The following is a 21,264-nucleotide window of genomic DNA, read 5'->3' as shown; positions in this document are numbered from 1 at the left end:
ACAAATATATGAATTCTCAGGATTAACACCTATCACAGAAACCATTAACTTATTAAATTACAAATATATTCAAAGACTTCACGAACGGGATTTCTTTCAAAATCACTTCTCTCCAGCAGATAAAGAATATTCTCCATTTCCAATTACTATATTACAGGCCATAACCAACTATTATCATGTACAAAATACACAATAAATACAACAATATTGAGCTTCAAACAGAACAAGGAAGAATACTAATAAACAATTATACAAACGAAAAGAAATCACACACAAACTAGGACGAATACGCTACAAACAAAGAAGAACATCAACTAAACAATGAAGAGGGCATAGGCATAGGCATAGGCAATAGTCTGTTTACCATCAGAAGATGGAAGGATATATTAGCTATTAGCTACTTCATCCAGAGAAAATATTAATAAATGTATGTGATGAGTTGGTAGTATCGATGATAAGCGCACAACTGGTCTCAACAAGTCCTGACACGAAGGCTTCTGTTCTTGGATCTGCTGATTGTGTGCTTCCGATGTTGAGTGAAGCCGATGCATAAGTTCGGCCAGCTGGTAGATGGTCCTGTTCGTGGTCCTGTACTTGGCCGTTGAAAAGTCTTCTTGTCTTCTTGGTGGGATCTTTTGATCTTCTATCTTCTTCTCGTTGTGAATCCGTGAAGAGTGCCAAAGAGAGAAGCTTTTGGCATTGAGTTCAAAAACATTATGTGTGTGTTAATGTAGGTGGGATGATTTATGTAATGTGAGAAGAATTAGATGTGTTGTTTTTCTGTGGAAATGAGGATAAATTTTTATGAGTGATATAGATATTGCCATGGGTGGTTGTGAGAATGTTTAACTGTTTTCGAAAAATTTGTCGGGTGGCTTGAGAAATGGCCTGGTGGAGTGTTTTTTGTTTCGGGGGTTCTGTTACTATTGCAAGTATGGATGCTACCCATTTCATGATAGAATTTGTGGCTCGTTCAATTGCTTCTTTGATTTGGTCTTGAAAATCTGAATTTGGAGTGGTCTGTTGCTGGTTGGGTTCTTCTGCTTCTTCATCTTCTGGAATTGTGGAGGTCTGGTGGTGATCCTTGCAAGGGCCAGTTTCTGGTAGTGGTGGAAATTCGGTTGTATTTAAAATGTTTGGGATGATCTGTCTTCTTTCTGTGAAGTGTGGCCTCTTGGGGCAATCACTGCTTCCTGTGCGGTGTCCTATTGTCTTACAGGTGGCGCAGAACATGCGGTTAATTGGTCTTCCACAAGGTGAAGTGTGACTATCGCCACAACGAAAACAGACTCTACTCTGCGTACAGAGATGGGTTAGATGGTCGTATTTGTAACAATTGTAACATGGTGTAGGTCGTGCGGCCGATCGTGATGCCTCAACTCGATGCTTCTTGTTGTTAATGATGATACCCTTCGCAATTAAGCTGCTAATGGTTTCTGTATTTGAAGAGAAAAGCCTTATTAGCGGAAGTGGACCATCAGAGTTGCGGATTCTTGTTAAGTTGCAAAAATCTAATCCCGCTTTTATGAACGATTCCTTGAGCTCTGGAATAGTAAGGTCGACATCTACACCTTTGATGACGCATGTATAAGTATGTCTGCTGTTCCTCTTGGTATGTAACAATGAAGAACTCTCACAAGTTATATAAAGAGCAAAACCGTTAAATCAAGCTATTTCTCATTGGATAAAGTCAGTCGAAAAGGACAGTTCTCATTGGCTTAGACACGTTTTGTGTTTTTCCTCCGTGCTTTCCCTGCATGATCGAAGGAACAAAACCACGAGTCTTGGGCTGCTTGGGCTTGTATTTCTCGTGTGTGGTGAGCGAAGCAGTAACATATCGAAATGACAGGACGTGGAAAAGGAGGCAAGGGTCTTGGCAAAGGAGGTGCCAAGCGCCACCGTAAAGTTCTTCGTGACAACATCCAGGGTATCACCAAACCCGCTATTAGGCGTCTTGCTCGCCGTGGTGGTGTGAAGCGTATCTCTGGTCTCATTTATGAAGAGACCCGAGGAGTATTGAAAGTATTCCTGGAGAAAGTAATCAGAGATGCTGTTACATACACAGAACACGCCAAGAGGAAGACAGTGACAGCTATGGATGTTGTGTATGCCTTGAAGAGGCAAGGAAGAACCCTGTACGGTTTCGGAGGTTAAGTTGGGGTTCCTCCTATTTTGGATATAAAATTGGCATAAACGGCTCTTTTCAGAGCCAACAAATTTATATAAAGGGAAAGATTTACTTTGTGTGATTTTCTGTTAGATTATAAGAATTCGTGTAACTACATTAAAGCCTTTTGATGCACACAAAATTACAGACGTAGAGAGATTAATTTGAGAAAATCATACGTTTTTTTTTACATTATGTACGTTCATGTATACGTATTCATATGTAGCAGTATTAATGCTGGAGAAGGGGTTCTGGTTGGAAATTGGCGATTTGTTGGAAGTAGCGAGCATGAGAGATGCGAAACGCAAGTCGGAATTTCTGTTCTGACAGTAGGATGTACGTATAGAGGCTTATACAACTTCTATACTGTGCTGTGAGGGGCGAATAATGCGTTAGAAACCTGAATCTTGTCCTTTATCTTGTTTACGTGGTCTTGGGTTCGATTTTTTTCTTTTGCGGTAGTGTCTATTGTGATTTACATGTAAATTAATGACACTTCGTAGCGGGTTAGTAAAATAAAGAGTAATACAAATATGAGATGTAGGTTAATGCATTGTATACTTCACATTATTTACTAAAGAAAGGCAGTAGTTACAAGAAACCTAGGCTCGCTCGTTGGGCACAGTAGCAAATGAGTTCTGAGATCAGAGAATAAGAGTAGTTGCGTATTACAAACCATATACATATAACACATATCACACAAATATGAATATCGACCTTGCAAAGAATAAATCGTACTTAAGTGTGCATTTAATGTCATTACTATGTTGCAAAAGAAATTTAGGAAAGTTTTTTGATCCGCTCTGTTCATGATGTCATTGGGGCATAGTAATGAACAATAATAAATGTCGAGAACATATTGAACAGAGTAATTTCAGCCAAGCCAACGCAAGAGAGAAACATGAGTGCTTTAAGAATGTTGGAAATTCCTTTGTCTAGCATGAAGTACATGAGAATATGTGGTATGAGGTTTTCTTCCATTGCTGAGAATCTGGGCTCGACTGTCCTGTCCTCTGGGTAATATGAGCCCGATGTACGCAAATATCAAAAAAATGTAGCTAGCGACAATACAAAAGGTAATGATCTTATAATTAATAATGTAGTGGGAACTAAGCACATCGCTGTTTGGAGTATTCTAAAGATAGTGTGACTTCCTATGGGCTTCAATTACGATCGACGACTACACATACTAATTAATCGAATAGCAGCGAGAATTTCGAATGACACTAAGCAACTATCTCAGACACTTTTGATGAGTCTGTATATCGAAAACAATTCATTTCAATCGTAAATCTCCTCTATAAAGGGGTTTGTGGCCCTCATAAGGGCCGATTTGTATGAGATATAGGTCTTACATTTATGCCTTCTTCTCAGTTTTCTTGGGCAGAAGTACAGCTTGAATGTTGGGCAAAACACCACCCTGAGCGATTGTAACTCCAGACAACAACTTGTTTAATTCCTCGTCGTTACGGATAGCTAACTGCAGATGACGTGGAATAATCCTAGTCTTCTTGTTGTCACGAGCAGCGTTGCCTGCCAACTCAAGAACTTCAGCTGCCAGGTATTCCATGACTGCAGCCAAATACACGGGAGCGCCAGCACCAACTCGTTCGGCATAGTTACCCTTTCGCAAAAGACGATGGATTCTGCCTACTGGGAATTGAAGGCCAGCCCTGCTGGAGCGGGACTTGCTCTTTCCCTTGACTTTTCCACCTTTGCCGCGACCAGACATTGTTCAATATTCTTTCGTAATAAGATGAGAGGAAAAATTGCGGCCTCCCATGAATCAAGTCAGTTTTGTTACTACTTCAAGCGTGCACCCGAGTGCATCAAATGAAAAGCAAGGCAGTTGGCGCGAATTGAAACACGTACTGTAATTTAAATGAAGTCGATAAATCGGCGGACACATCTAATTTTGCTGAACGAGTGAGTCATCATGCCACCAAAAACTAGCGGAAAGGCTGCAAAGAAGGCTGGTAAAGCCCAAAAGAATATCTCCAAGGGAGATAAGAAGAAGAAGAGGAGGAGGAAGGAGAGCTATGCCATTTACATCTACAAAGTTTTGAAGCAAGTGCATCCTGACACTGGCATATCTAGCAAAGCTATGAGTATCATGAACAGCTTTGTTAATGACATCTTCGAGCGTATTGCTGCTGAAGCTTCTCGTTTGGCCCATTACAATAAGCGGTCAACTATCACCAGCCGGGAAATCCAAACAGCTGTGCGCCTTCTTTTGCCTGGTGAACTTGCCAAGCACGCTGTAAGTGAGGGTACGAAGGCTGTTACCAAGTACACAAGCTCTAAGTAAAAATCTTCTTCAAGATTTTTCATTTCAAACGGTCCTTGTCAGGACCAACACATTATTCGAAAGAGTTAAATCACGAAATTTGCTTCATTCTGTTATGTAGAAACACCTTGAAATCCAATTTCTATATGCTGTTAGTAAAAAAGTAAAGCACATAGCGGAGATGTGTCGTGCTTGTATACGAAAGGCATTTACTCGCCGGAGATCTACACTTAGTCATAATAATTTACTTTTAAAAAGTGGTAATACATTCCGTGTTAAGTATAGTAGTAGGTGCACACGGATCGGAAATCAGGTTATTTTAATGTGCCGTGCAAATAAACAGGCTGTTAGTGTAAGAAATAGTGGGTATAACGCTTAGAATATCGATTAATCGCTATGAAATAATGTTGATAAATTATCTCTTGAAAGTACTATAAAATTAATGTTTCTAGTATTTTCGTACTTGAAGGATAATGAAATTTGAAAAAGAGATGCCAACAGCACCTGGTGTTCCCAGGCGGTCACCCATCCAAGTACTGACCAGGCCCGATGCTGCTTGACTTCGGTGATCGGACGAGAACCGGTATATTCAGCATGGTATGGCCGTTGGCAACTACCTTTTCTTCAATGTCCTGTTAAGGAAGTATGTTTTAAGTAAGAATTGACATTATTAACTATAAAGGCAAGCATATTAACGTCGTTAACATTACTTGGAATATACTAATATTCGAATAAATATTTGAATGTTCGAATGATGAGTGATTCGGATGTTCATAGTGCCACTATGTCCTATCGAGTTTACTATCACGAACCACGTATGAAATTGTATATAAATAAATAAAAATAAATCCTTTATTAAGTATTGATTACAGGAAAAAGGCAAACTTACATTCTTTAATGTACACAATGAAATGTATGAAAGATATTTTTAAGATATGTTTCACTTACCCTTTATAACGCAAGGTAGTTTTCAGTGTAGCATCCTCTTCAGCTGCGAGATAACGTAAGGCAGATGATCATTCAGTCGTGAAGCACTAAAATGTAATATACATTTTAACTATTATCGATAAGAATTATTTACTGCAGGGATGCAAATAAAGTGAGGCAAATTAGTAAATAAAAACCGATACTGTAACTGATAATGTAATTACGTATCTGTATTAGTTGTATATACAGTAATCGCACGATTATCCGCGGAGTTGGATGTTGGCATAATCGCGCATAATCAGCAGTATGAGCAGAAAAGGGAAATGAAATGAAATCTTTAGATTTACGTCGCATACTTATACCGGTTACGCTAAAGGAGACGGTGATGATGAGTACTGAATGAAGAAAGTGGGAGGAAACGGGAGAAACCCGAGAAAACCCATGAGCACGGTCTTTATGCACGACAAAGTTCACACGGCACGAGCTGGGATTGAACCAGGGACCCCAAGCACCGGAGGCCAAAAAAGGGACAAAAAGTCTTTCGTGCAACTTTCGTTTTCGGTAAAAAGTTTACACATAATTTAGAAAGAGTAGTTTTCTGGTCTTTTTATTTCACAAGTTGGTTCATGTCTATATTTTTTACATGCATAAAAAATTTTTCAACTCCCTTGCTTAGTTCCTGTTAAAGACCTCTACCTCTGATTGTATTTTTTGCACATATTCTTATTGTTTTCAGACAACATTTCTAAGAGCGTAATTTATCGTCAGCAAGAAAAGAAAAGGAAAGCCTCGGATAGTGGAATGTGTACTGTATATATATATATATATATATATATATATATATATATATATATATATATATATATATATATATACGTATTAGTATATAGTTTTATTTTATACGTCTCCTATTATTACACAATGTGCAGATATTGTGAAAGCGCAAGTAAATATGTATAACTCCCCGTTCTGCACTTAATAACTTGAAAGAAGTTCGGGGAAGGTAGTGTAACAGAAAGTGCAAACAGAAATGAGGGTTTACAGGCATTTAATATTATTCCGTAGTAGTATGATTTTTTGTAAAATATATATATATATATATATAAACATACATATTCAATGATATAGTAAGAGGTTAGCAGCACTGATAGAACTGCAGAAAGTACAAAACCGTTAATAAGAAAGAGAGAGAGATGGTGGCCGCTTTTGTGCTTTTCATTGGCTAATTCCGAATTGCGCGCGAATACGTACGAGATTTCTTTCTTTTTCCTCTTCGCAGCCCAGATGTTGCCAATTAGAAGTTTTTAGTACTACATTTGTATGAAAATGTTGCCTTTAAGAAATGTGGTTTGCATACGGAGAAAAGAGCAAAATGAATATTTATCTTAGTGGGCATGAAAAAAGACGAAACATTTTGCAAGATGGACACACGAACTTCCTTAATGCAGGCGTTCAGTACATTATTGTAAAGAAAAAAACACTAAAAAGAATTACTTCAATATCCCTAGCAACATTCAACAATTCATAGAGAAAAATCTTTATTTTGAGAACAATGGAAAACTATGTAATTGTAGATAACTACTAAATTTAATGATTAAGGAAAACGTTTAGGCCCGGCCCTTCAGAAAGAAAGTGCACAGAATTTTCTCTCATGGAAGCAATTGCAAAATCAACATTTTGTTTGCAGTTATAATTAGAGGATCTATATACAGGGTGTTCGAAAAAGAATGTATCCTCTTGAAAGAAAATATTCTCTGGGCCCCTAATCCTTTATATACCGAAAGGAAGTTTGTATAGCATTTTTTCTTACCTTCGTTAGAAGAATTGAAAGTGACTACTATCGTGACACGGGAGATATTTGATCGATAGTCGAATTACTCCCATGCTCGAATGAACACGTCTCTTGTAAGGAGAGGAAAGGCTTCTGTGATCCGCTATCGCAGCTGTGTCATATCTGCAGAGAATGTTAGGACACAAACGTGATCTTTGAGAGCCTCGTGAAAAGAAGTCGCATAGTATCATGTGTGGAGACATCGGGGCCATCTGAAGAACGCTTCATCATTAGGACCAAGGGCGAGTTACGAAACACTCTGGGATATATTTATTAACATAACTTCTCGTCATTCTGCAAGTGTGGTGGAGCTCCATCCTATTGGAAAAGGAAACCTCGGGAGCCCTCTTCATGTGTAGGTATCGTTCACATCTGAAGCATGTGAAGATAGATTACTGTACTATCGTGTACCTAAAATCATTTTCTACGAATACGAACATGTCTACACTGAAGGCAGTGCAGCTCTTTTTCTCTTTTTTTTTTGGTCATGTATTGTAACGCGGGGCAATGCACACAATAACATGTAATGTTGTGTATCATCATAAAGGGCCAGGGCGATGATTGGATCTTGATGGACGTGGAGAACTGATAGGTGATGTGAGTGGTATTGTGATCTATGGTTGTATGTTTACTGATGAATGCATAAGGAGAGGTGAAGGGGTTGCCTTTTTTTTTATGTCGATCGGCAGGGAAGCGATTGGGAAACTTTTGACTTTGTTTTTCAACCGAATATATTGATTGAATAGGTCGCCGACAATTTTACGGGGCGTCACGTCGTTGCCTTTTTCATGTCGATCGCGAGCGAAGCGAGCGTTTTTTTTTTTTTTTTTTTACCGACAATATGTATTGAATCGGTTGCCAACACCTTTAGGGGCGCGTCACGTCCTTCTCTCTGTGCTGATCGCGAGCGAAGCGAGCGCGAAATTTTTGACTTTTTTTTTTTTTTTTTACCCACAATATTTATTCAATCGGTCGCCAACACTTTTAGGGGTGCGTCACGTCCTCTTTTCTCTGCTGATCGCGAGCGAAGCGAGCGCGAAATTTTGACCTTTTTTTCTCTTTTTAATTCTTTTTTTTTTCTTTAAGAAAAAATATTGATTTCATAGGTCGCCAACATTTTTACGGGATGGAACATCGTTTATTTGTTTTTCCAACCGTCTTTCTGTCTTGAGCCCCCGCCAAGTTAACTTTATGGTGGACAAAAACTATGTGCGGTGGGTTACCGCGGGGTTCTCCCGTTTCCTCCCACTTTCTTCATTCCACCACCATTTCAATCATTTCTCATAATCAGCGCCTCTTTTAGCCTAAGCGGCATAACGTGGGACGTAAAACAAAGATTTCCTTTAGTTGCTTTCTGTCTTGATTACGAGCGCGAAATTTTTTACTTTTTTTTTCTTTCTTTTGATATTATTCATTTAATAGGACGGCAACACCTTTACGGGCCGCCGCGTCGTCGTTTACACTTCTTCAGCCCATATTCTTTCTGCTTGTTCGTTTTCCGGCATCTTGTTATCACCGCCCGCGGGAATGCCTATGTCTTTCATCGCTTTTTGAAGCAAATCTTTAATAAATATGCACTCTCACATTTCTACTAATATGCATACCACAGTGGATAGACTGTAACTAGGAAAGCAGAAGCCTGCATATCATATTATTTAACAGTTGAAAGTGAACTGCCATTTTAAGTTTGATTTTGATCAGATGAGTGCAGTTCAACTCGTCGACAATTGTGAAGATTCTCGAGGTTAGGGACCATCCATTTTGTGCTTTGTAATGAAAATGGCTGCAGCCAAACTTCTCTGATCTGAATGAAACTTGGCATGATGATACATCTTGACCTGCTCTACAAGTTTATTTAGTATTTTCCGTTGCGCAGGCTTTTGCTTCTCCAGGTTCTCCCATGGAACTGAGAAACGTATTCAGTCGAACTTCTGCGGTAAGTCAGTATATCATCCTGAGAAGTTTGATCGAGATAGCAGAGGTTCGACTATTCGTTTTTCAATTCCATGTGATATTACAACACGGTGAACTAAATTTATATAGAAACACTTTGATTTTGTTTTGTTTTTTGCTAGCATTAAACTGAGAAAATGTTATTGAATAGACAGAGAACACCACTCAAAGAAAAGTACATCATAAGAATATATATATGGTTGCTGTGGTTCTCGGTTTAATTTGCTAGTTAAGAAACTTGCTCTAAATAAGTACATCTTACAGGTGAAAAACAGCCAGGCGATAGAATTAAATATAAAGTTATACACTTTTATTTTACGTTTACTAGTGTTGGGTTACTACTGTAAAATAAGTCAGTATATATGAAAGATAACTGTATTAGGTACTATTTTCCACCGGCGGTGTATTCTTGCATAGTGTACTTAATGTTTACAAGCGGGGCGCTACTAGTATGGATGCATGACAAGTGCTATTGAAACTCGAAAACTAACTGGTTTCCACTACCCTTGCTTATACGTATACCCGCGTCGCCTTCGCTCCTGTTCACTTTGGACGCACATTCTTGCTATCGCTCAGGCCCCCAGCTTTCTCCTGTTTTGGCTCCCTTAAATAGTATTCGTGCTTTTTATTGGCCACCTGGCAAAGCACTTGTAATGATTTTACACCAGTAACTCTAAAATACATGTGTATTACTTTATTTAATTCTGTCGTCTGCAGAATTTTTTTTTTTTTTCGTACAAATATGCCTTTTCATGCAGAACACTGAATTTTGCCTGTAAATTTTTGAGAATATGCTGTGACGAAACTTGAGCACCGTTCTTCTTTTCTTTCTTATCACGAGTCTTCTTTAGCCTAATGAGCACAATCATCACACGATAACGACTATTCTTTTCATTTAACTTGTAAACAAGTTGAACTAATAATAATAATTGATGTACAAAGGAGAAGTGTCCTACATATTTGAGGTAAAAAATAAAATAAATATACTTCTACTTCATCCGTGTTTACAAAGTTAAATGTTATCGATTTACAAAAAATGGTCACCTATCCACACACTGACCAGGCTCGACACTGCTTGACCATACATATTAAAACATCGGTCCCACTGAATACACAAGTAGTAAGCACATTCACATAAAAATAATTAGGATTACAGTATATAAAATGTGTTAATTAAAATAGCAAATGCCTTACCTTATCACAGGCGATCCAAAGCCACTGCACATCATCTGCTACGCACACTATATTCCTCCAATATTTCACTCACTTCCTATATCACGCAACAGAAAATATTAATAAAATTCACTTAGCAACATTTTCATTTTTAATCAACAATACGTATAACAATTAAGAATAAAATTAATTGTGAGCACATTGTTATAATTAGAATACTGTTTTTATTCGTTTACAAATATGGGATTAATATAGAGCTGGCAGCAACAATATATACAACTCATCCTGTATGTATCGTAAATCCTAACTTGAGAAGACATCTCTGACGCAAACAATGAGACAAGAAATCAAATACTATATCCGACACATTTGGGGTTTATTGAACTTCAATGTTGGAAGATACCACCTTGTCGGTAGTACAAATGTAATATCCTTACAACACGCGGAACTTTTGCCAGGCATATCTAGGAATTTGGGAAGATTAATTGATATCCTTAATGTGCAATGTATGATTATGACGCATTGTTATGTACACGCAGACGGAACCAGGACAATCTATAGATGACATTTGCACTGTGTTTGGACAATTTGTTCGCAGAAAGTAACCGTTTTTGTCTATGAATACTTGAGAACATGGAAGGTATGAGATATACATTTTATGCGCAAATATTATAATACAAATCATTGTTAGTTTGGTGGATGCGTGAAAGAAAGAAAAGGAGTAGATTTTTGCAGACGTCCGGATATAAAGCGAGAACTGAGAATACGCATCTATAACATCTATTTTCTTTGTGTTAATGATATCGATGAACTAAACGGGGAAACTAAAATACAACTGTTTGCAGTATAATTCGAAGTATAGTCAAGTGCAGAGGCGTACTCACGGGGTGTCCACCGGGTGCGGACTCCTCGCAAAAGTTCCTAAGTGAACATACATTTGCAGACTTTCTCATTAAATGTAGTTATTAACAGGGAAAATATTGATGTATCATCAATATAAATCTGATCTTACACTTCATCTGTACTCTGTCTGTATCATGTTTTTGTGAAAAAGTAAGTGGAATATTTATCGTGTTTTCGAATGCAGAATAATAGTATATAGACATAGTGGCTTGTAGTATTGGAACCTTGCCCCCCGAAGCTTGGATCCCTTAGAAGAAAAAAAAAATGCATGCGCGCCTGGTGAAATGGTTAACGAATTCAGTTCACTCGATGAATCGACAGATAGTAATACACATTTCGACAGATCGACAGCATTCGACAGATACAGACATATGAAAGTAGCACAAGAATTAGGCGAAAGTCCGTGCGTTTCCTCAATTCACGTAGGAAACAACAGAAAATATCAACTACCATAAAATAATCCGTATATATATTTAATTTATTTGGAATAAAATAAATATAGAAACAACCTGTTCATACATAACTACGGTAAGTGCGTTAATTGCTAACGTAAGAACAAATATGAAACAAGGCACAAAATAAAAAAGAAAAATAAAGTTAAAGGGAATAAATATTTAGGCTTGATTGTCATTCGTATTAAGAAGCTGGGTAATAAAATGTTAAAATCTACAGAAAATTATGAAATTAAATCAGGATTTGAAATAAAAGTCTATACATTGGAAGTAGGCCAGGGAGTTTGCAAGGCAGATGTGTGCGACACGCGTTACTTTATAGATTCCCTTCATTGAACTATAGTAAGCAGTACGAAGATGGTACTTTGCGTATAATCACAGGAAGGATTGAAGTTAATTACCATGGTAATATAATTATTTATTGATAAGTATTTCCATGTTAAATTATGAAAATTATAAGCACAAGGAGGGTGAAAAAGTAGTGTGACCGACTTAGCAATGACTGAAACATAAAATAGAAAAGCGAATAAAAACAAATGCCTTTTGAGTTATGTGGAATAAAGTTTCTTCTAGCCAGTAAGGAAGAATAGGATCTGGTGCATTCATTGAATACCTGAAAAAAATCGTTTATCAAAATAGAAGGAAACACACTTATCGTTGTGGCAACTACGAACTTCTGTTTACCTCAGCCCGCCTCAGCAAGTGCTTTCTATCCGGTCCGCGCTCCGTAACCAAACTCAACGCTGCCTGCCAGCGAAAATTTCATTCTTCAGTATCGTTGAGTTTATTGCAGAAAGCAATGGCAGATACGGCATCAGCACCTGCAGCCCCGGCACAGGCTTCTCCTAAGAAGTCTGCAAAGCCTAAGAAACCAAAAACAACACCTTCTCATCCAAGAACATCAGAAATGGTGAACAACGCCATCAAGAATTTGAAGGAAAGGGGAGGAAGTTCACTGCAAGCTATTAAGAAATACATCTCTCAGAACTACAAAGTGGATGCCGAGAAGCTTGCTCCATTTATCAAGAAATACTTGAGAAGTGCAGTTGCTTCTGGGTCTTTGGTTCAGACCAAGGGAAAAGGTGCATCTGGATCGTTTAAGCTTAGTGCTTCATCGCTGAAGGAGAAGCCTGAAGGTGGATCTTCAACCAAGGCGAAACGATCAGCATCAAAGGAGAAGAAGCCTGCGAAAAAGCCAGCAGCTAAACGTCCCAAGAAGACTGGTGAAAAGAAAAAGGCTGCTGCTCCCAAACCTAAGAAATCACCATCTAAAGTGAAGAAGGCAAAAACTCCCAAGAAGCCAAAGGCCCCGAAGCCAAAGAAGGCTACAGCAAAACCGAAAAGTGCTAAGAAGGCTGCACCAAAGAAGAAGTAAATGTGTCAGTAAATCATCTGACATTTTAAAACGGCTCTTTTTAGAGCCATCAAATACTTTGAGAAGAGTAAAATTGTGCTTTTCCTATCATTATCACATGTTCATTCATAGCAATGTATAGTATACACGCAAGGGACTTTGAGTTTTCTTTTTAACCGAAGCACTTCTTGATGTAAGTGCTTTATAACAGAGGGGAATTGAGGGTGGGGAAAGAAAGCTTTCACGGGTGTCAAGAATGGTGTACTCGAAAAAAAATGGGGAACACATTACGTAATGTCAATTTGTGATCACTTACTTTTTCCTTGTTCCTATCTTCAAGTAGCGAAACAGTACAGAAAACGCACTTAATGCATTTGTTAGAAAAACTTTTGCAGGCTGACTGGGTTCGATTCTCGGTGGGAGCTCAAATGTTTCGCATTGCACGTTAATAAGTAGGTCCACGTTTGAAACAGCCTTGCTGCTGAAAGGGACACTAAACTAAAATCAACTCTTTTCAAGGCTGGGGTGAAAGAAATGTTCGAACTTATTACAACTCGTGAAAGTGAAGTAGACTGTTTCAATTTAACGTCGTACTATTATGATTTTTATGATAAAGGAGACGGGTGATTACGCCTAATGAATGATGGAAATACTGGTGTAATGAGAAAGTGTTAGGAAAAGGGAACACGCTAATAACCACGGATACCGTCTTATAATTCGTAATATTGCTATAAAGAAAAATAGTAACACCAGCAGAAATGTAGGTGTACAATTGAACTGATGTTAAGTACAAACAGACACTTAAAGAAAGTTTAGTTTAACGTTTGCATTCAACAGCAGCGACCTCTGAGAAAATATTACTTTTGCTACCTTGGAAGAAGTACATATTTCGCCTGCGAGTTCTATGAGATTAATAACGTTGAGAAGGGCAAACAGTGGTTGAATCGAAGTTAACTTATGCAACATATGGCAAAATCGAATCCTTGACCACATAAAACGAAGATAATCAATCGGTAAACATAGGGGAAAACTAAAGAATATACTTGAAAGATAGGATGATATACGAAACGAGAGGAAAACGAAGGTAGATGTATTAACTATGCAACATACGGCGTGAGAATTTAAAAAAAAAAGATAACAAGTATGGACAAGATCCTTGTTAGGATAACAGCATCTCTAAGTAGTGTATTGGTCCTAAAAAGGACCGTTTTTGAACTCAGTGCCAGAACTTCAAACTTAAGCACGTTCCCCACGGATGCGGCGAGCAAGCTGAATGTCCTTAGGCATGATTGTGACTCTCTTTGCGTGAATAGCACACAAGTTGGTGTCTTCGAAAAGCCCTACAAGGTAAGCTTCACTTGCCTCCTGTAAAGCCATGACAGCTGAGCTTTGGAAGCGAAGATCTGTCTTGAAATCTTGTGCAATTTCTCGGACGAGTCGTTGGAAGGGCAGCTTGCGGATGAGCAATTCAGTGCTCTTCTGGTAACGACGAATTTCTCGGAGAGCCACAGTACCAGGCCTGTAACGATGGGGCTTTTTCACTCCACCGGTAGCTGGAGCACTCTTTCTTGCAGCTTTGGTGGCAAGCTGCTTTCGAGGAGCTTTGCCTCCAGTAGATTTCCTAGCTGTCTGCTTGGTACGTGCCATTGCAACTGTCACGACTTGTTTCAAATAATTGCGCGCTGAAACGAACGAAAAAATATTAATTTACTCTGTCTAGGCAGAGAAGGACGTCTAGCGTGTCTTGCTATTTTGTCCAGTGCAGTCAAGTGTAGTTGCTGTCAAAGTCTGTAGAAACAAGATAACGACAGTCAGAAGTAGTGTAGTGTGTTATGTTGTGTTTTTTGTGGAGAGCGTGGGGAGTAACGTGCTTAAGTTAAGGGAGTTTGTTTGATTTTTAGCTTTAAAAAAAAAAAAAAAAAAAAAAAAAAAAAAAAAAAAAAAAAAAAGTGGAGTAGGGCTGTGGTTTGAGGATCCGAGGTGCTTTGACTTTTATGTATTTGTTTTTTTTTTTCTCCTCTCTCTTCTTTTTCTTCTCTTCCCCTCTTCTTCTTTTCCTCGTTCTTTACATAGCTAGGAGAGAGTGCAGGGTTGTTATTGGTGGGTCTGTGGGAGATCTCTCTTCATTCGTAAAGTTGTCGATGAAGAACTTTTTTTGTGGAATTCTGTCCCTGTATCTCCTGTTTAGGTTGACGATTACATCTTTTATAGGTTGAAGTTTGAGCTTGTCATAGTATGGCTTGATGTCATCTTGGTAGTTTTTTGTGATTCTTCTGAGCCAGAAGCGCTCTGCACGAGATACATCTGCGACGTTGTGTCTGTTGTATAGAGGGTGTCCATAGAGTAGTATGGGACGAATTGCCATTTTGTATAAGTATATTTTGTTTTTGTATTGCGCGCTGAATGAAGTCAAGTTATATAAAGAGCAAAACCGTTAAATCAAGCTATTTCTCATTGGATAAAGTCAGTCGAAAAGGACAGTTCTCATTGGCTTAGACACGTTTTGTGTTTTTCCTCCGTGCTTTCCCTGCATGATCGAAGGAACAAAACCACGAGTCTTGGGCTGCTTGGGCTTGTATTTCTCGTGTGTGGTGAGCGAAGCAGTAACATATCGAAATGACAGGACGTGGAAAAGGAGGCAAGGGTCTTGGCAAAGGAGGTGCCAAGCGCCACCGTAAAGTTCTTCGTGACAACATCCAGGGTATCACCAAACCCGCTATTAGGCGTCTTGCTCGCCGTGGTGGTGTGAAGCGTATCTCTGGTCTCATTTATGAAGAGACCCGAGGAGTATTGAAAGTATTCCTGGAGAACGTAATCAGAGATGCTGTTACATACACAGAACACGCCAAGAGGAAGACAGTGACAGCTATGGATGTTGTGTATGCCTTGAAGAGGCAAGGAAGAACCCTGTACGGTTTCGGAGGTTAAGTTGGGGTTCCTCCTATTTTGGATATAAAATTGGCATAAACGGCTCTTTTCAGAGCCAACAAATTTATATAAAGGGAAAGATTTACTTTGTGCGATTTTCTGTTAGATTATAAGAATTCGTGTAACTACATTAAAGCCTTTTGATGCACACAAAATTACAGACGTAGAGAGATTAATTTGAGAAAATCATACGTTTTTTTTTACATTATGTACGTTCATGTATACGTATTCATATGTAGCAGTATTAATGCTGGAGAAGGGGTTCTGGTTGGAAATTGGCGATTTGTTGGAAGTAGCGAGCATGAGAGATGCGAAACGCAAGTCGGAATTTCTGTTCTGACAGTAGGATGTACGTATAGAGGCTTATACAACTTCTATACTGTGCTGTGAGGGGCGAATAATGCGTTAGAAACCTGAATCTTGTCCTTTATCTTGTTTACGTGGTCTTGGGTTCGATTTTTTTCTTTTGCGGTAGTGTCTATTGTGATTTACATGTAAATTAATGACACTTCGTAGCGGGTTAGTAAAATAAAGAGTAATACAAATATGAGATGTAGGTTAATGCATTGTATACTTCACATTATTTACTAAAGAAAGGCAGTAGTTACAAGAAACCTAGGCTCGCTCGTTGGGCACAGTAGCAAATGAGTTCTGAGATCAGAGAATAAGAGTAGTTGCGTATTACAAACCATATACATATAACACATATCACACAAATATGAATATCGACCTTGCAAAGAATAAATCGTACTTAAGTGTGCATTTAATGTCATTACTATGTTGCAAAAGAAATTTAGGAAAGTTTTTTGATCCGCTCTGTTCATGATGTCATTGGGGCATAGTAATGAACAATAATAAATGTCGAGAACATATTGAACAGAGTAATTTCAGCCAAGCCAACGCAAGAGAGAAACATGAGTGCTTTAAGAATGTTGGAAATTCCTTTGTCTAGCATGAAGTACATGAGAATATGTGGTATGAGGTTTTCTTCCATTGCTGAGAATCTGGGCTCGACTGTCCTGTCCTCTGGGTAATATGAGCCCGATGTACGCAAATATCAAAAAAATGTAGCTAGCGACAATACAAAAGGTAATGATCTTATAATTAATAATGTAGTGGGAACTAAGCACATCGCTGTTTGGAGTATTCTAAAGATAGTGTGACTTCCTATGGGCTTCAATTACGATCGACGACTACACATACTAATTAATCGAATAGCAGCGAGAATTTCGAATGACACTAAGCAACTATCTCAGACACTTTTGATGAGTCTGTATATCGAAAACAATTCATTTCAATCGTAAATCTCCTCTATAAAGGGGTTTGTGGCCCTCATAAGGGCCGATTTGTATGAGATATAGGTCTTACATTTATGCCTTCTTCTCAGTTTTCTTGGGCAGAAGTACAGCTTGAATGTTGGGCAAAACACCACCCTGAGCGATTGTAACTCCAGACAACAACTTGTTTAATTCCTCGTCGTTACGGATAGCTAACTGCAGATGACGTGGAATAATCCTAGTCTTCTTGTTGTCACGAGCAGCGTTGCCTGCCAACTCAAGAACTTCAGCTGCCAGGTATTCCATGACTGCAGCCAAATACACGGGAGCGCCAGCACCAACTCGTTCGGCATAGTTACCCTTTCGCAAAAGACGATGGATTCTGCCTACTGGGAATTGAAGGCCAGCCCTGCTGGAGCGGGACTTGCTCTTTCCCTTGACTTTTCCACCTTTGCCGCGACCAGACATTGTTCAATATTCTTTCGTAATAAGATGAGAGGAAAAATTGCGGCCTCCCATGAATCAAGTCAGTTTTGTTACTACTTCAAGCGTGCACCCGAGTGCATCAAATGAAAAGCAAGGCAGTTGGCGCGAATTGAAACACGTACTGTAATTTAAATGAAGTCGATAAATCGGCGGACACATCTATTCATCGTTGGGACGTCGTAGCGAAAAGACCTGTACTTTTACGATATGGCAAGTTCCAAACGAATTGTACTTATTCAGGATCAATCGGGATTACACAAGGAATTTGAGCTAGATATTCCAGAGGATCCCAGATTATTAGATACTCGACATATCTATCACATCTACAATAATTGTACTTATTGTTCAGGACCGCATATTCCAGCACATCATAAAGATATCTATGGCCGTCCAAATCAGCCTAACAAGACCTCCACTCCAGAGCTTTTGGCCATGAGTGAATCTAGGAAACGGCCACTAGAACATTCATTCCAACCTGCCAAACATACGTTTCGGCCTAAACCAGAAATAACGAACTCAGTTCCTTTAAACAATAGTTTTGCACCTATTGCTATGGAAGATGATACGGAGACTCGATCCGAGAAGAAGCTGGCTGATATACCTCCCTCTGAACAAAGGGATGAAGATATGGAACAAACTACTCCAGTTACTGCAAACAAGCCTGAAGACAAGAGACAAATCAAATCTCTTACTATTTACGACTATCCTACTAATAAAGGATACAAACTAACGCATGGTGCGTCCTTGGTTTGCAAAGAAATTCCATACTGTGCGGTCTATCCCGATCGCATTAAGTTTAAATGTCACTCTGCAGCGGACTATGAAGCGTTAATAGCCTATTGCAAAGATTTCAAACTGCAATATTCATTGGATATGACAAGGAAAGAGACTGTAGTTAAGGTGGTCATCCGCCAACTGCCAGTAGATGCTTCCATTGATAATATCAAGACTGATTTACTAAATCGAAAATACCCAGTATATTCAGTTCAGCAAATGAAAGGCAGGGGAGGTGTGCTGCTCCCACTGTTCTTGGTCACCTTAAAAAAGACGCCAGATGTAAAATCTATACTGAATTTACAATATCTGGAATTCTATAAAATAAAAGTTGAATATTATCATCCACCATCCTTTATTCAATGCTATCGCTGCCAGCGTTTGGGTCACACACAGACATCCTGTGCTGCAACTCCAAGATGTGTTAAGTGTGCTGACAATCATTTCACCTATGAGTGCTCTCGAAAAACTCAAGATGATAAAGTGAAGTGTTCAAACTGTGGTGGGGGGCACCCCGCTAACTTCAAAAGATGTCCTGTCATTCATAAAATACTTTCACGGAAGAGTTCTCAACCACCGTCCTTTAAGCCTCAAGATTTTCCATCTTTATCACCAGATTCAACCTTACCAGTGTTCAAACCAGTGAATTACAAGGATACGTATGCCAAGAAAGCAGATGCTACTAACCGTTCAGAGACTACTGACAATCTTGAAGACGAAAAAGCAGCCACTACTAGTGATACTCTCAAAGAGATAATAGAGATCTTTCGTGAACTTCATCTCTCCAAGATTCTATCAGCAGTGCGGAAAAAACTTCCTGCCCTCAAAGCAGCTCCTGATGTTCTTACTAAGCTCTCCATCTTAAGTGACATACTAGATGTCATTACTTCAACTCAAGATTAAACTCTGATTAGATACATACAGGACCATACCCTTATTAGGGCCACCTACTTAATTCTGATAGGTTACTTAGAGCGCCAGTCAAATTCTAGATCCCTCCTTAAACTAACCAATGGCACCCTCTTCTACTTCCTCTTCTCCACAACTGTTCATCGCCTCTCATAGTTTTCATCCTCATCTCTCATCATCATCTACAACTCACATTCTGTAGGATTGCGACAGTTGCATCCGAAACATTTCATCTTCGTCAATAGCAACGTCAACCAAAAATCTCAACTTCAAATAAGAGGCAGGAGCTCACTACCGTGAGCTCGATACTCATTACCGAAGAAATTGTCATGATAAAAGTGAAAGTGAAAGTGAAAGCGGACACATCTAATTTTGCTGAACGAGTGAGTCATCATGCCACCAAAAACTAGCGGAAAGGCTGCAAAGAAGGCTGGTAAAGCCCAAAAGAATATCTCCAAGGGAGATAAGAAGAAGAAGAGGAGGAGGAAGGAGAGCTATGCCATTTACATCTACAAAGTTTTGAAGCAAGTGCATCCTGACACTGGCATATCTAGCAAAGCTATGAGTATCATGAACAGCTTTGTTAATGACATCTTCGAGCGTATTGCTGCTGAAGCTTCTCGTTTGGCCCATTACAATAAGCGGTCAACTATCACCAGCCGGGAAATCCAAACAGCTGTGCGCCTTCTTTTGCCTGGTGAACTTGCCAAGCACGCTGTAAGTGAGGGTACGAAGGCTGTTACCAAGTACACAAGCTCTAAGTAAAAATCTTCTTCAAGATTTTTCATTTCAAACGGTCCTTGTCAGGACCAACACATTATTCGAAAGAGTTAAATCACGAAATTTGCTTCATTCTGTTATGTAGAAACACCTTGAAATCCAATTTCTATATGCTGTTAGTAAAAAAGTAAAGCACATAGCGGAGATGTGTCGTGCTTGTATACGAAAGGCATTTACTCGCCGGAGATCTACACTTAGTCATAATAATTTACTTTTAAAAAGTGGTAATACATTCCGTGTTAAGTATAGTAGTAGGTGCACACGGATCGGAAATCAGGTTATTTTAATGTGCCGTGCAAATAAACAGGCTGTTAGTGTAAGAAATAGTGGGTATAACGCTTAGAATATCGATTAATCGCTATGAAATAATGTTGATAAATTATCTCTTGAAAGTACTATAAAATTAATGTTTCTAGTATTTTCGTACTTGAAGGATAATGAAATTTGAAAAAGAGATGCCAACAGCACCTGGTGTTCCCAGGCGGTCACCCATCCAAGTACTGACCAGGCCCGATGCTGCTTGACTTCGGTGATCGGACGAGAACCGGTATATTCAGCATGGTATGGCCGTTGGCAACTACCTTTTCTTCAATGTCCTGTTAAGGAAGTATGTTTTAAGTAAGAATTGACATTATTAACTATAAAGGCAAGCATATTAACGTCGTTAACATTACTTGGAATATACTAATATTCGAATAAATATTTGAATGTTCGAATGATGAGTGATTCGGATGTTCATAGTGCCACTATGTCCTATCGAGTTTACTATCACGAACCACGTATGAAATTGTATATAAATAAATAAAAATAAATCCTTTATTAAGTATTGATTACAGGAAAAAGGCAAACTTACATTCTTTAATGTACACAATGAAATGTATGAAAGATATTTTTAAGATATGTTTCACTTACCCTTTATAACGCAAGGTAGTTTTCAGTGTAGCATCCTCTTCAGCTGCGAGATAACGTAAGGCAGATGATCATTCAGTCGTGAAGCACTAAAATGTAATATACATTTTAACTATTATCGATAAGAATTATTTACTGCAGGGATGCAAATAAA

The 21,264-nt window shown here is 38.8% G+C and overlaps 2 non-coding genes across 2 annotated transcripts; both read right to left on the bottom strand.

Moving 5' to 3' along the window:
* Positions 1 to 4,946: 4,946 nt before the first annotated feature.
* LOC145677735 (5S ribosomal RNA) lies at positions 4,947 to 5,065 on the bottom strand. The gene has a single exon (XR_014129973.1). It is a non-coding gene; the product is annotated as a 5S ribosomal RNA (ribosomal RNA).
* Positions 5,066 to 20,657: 15,592 nt separating this feature from the next.
* Positions 20,658 to 20,776, bottom strand: LOC145677734 (5S ribosomal RNA). The gene has a single exon (XR_014129972.1). It is a non-coding gene; the product is annotated as a 5S ribosomal RNA (ribosomal RNA).
* Between the last annotated feature and the right edge of the window lie 488 nt (positions 20,777 to 21,264).

The sequence above is a fragment of the Thermobia domestica genome, unplaced genomic scaffold (assembly GCF_964235325.1).
Source record: "Thermobia domestica unplaced genomic scaffold, izTheDome1.hap1.1 HAP1_SCAFFOLD_1287, whole genome shotgun sequence".
Lineage (NCBI taxonomy): Eukaryota > Metazoa > Arthropoda > Insecta > Zygentoma > Lepismatidae > Thermobia > Thermobia domestica.
The sequence above is the reverse complement of the archived record's forward strand: the minus strand, read 5'-3'. Positions and strand labels throughout refer to the sequence as shown.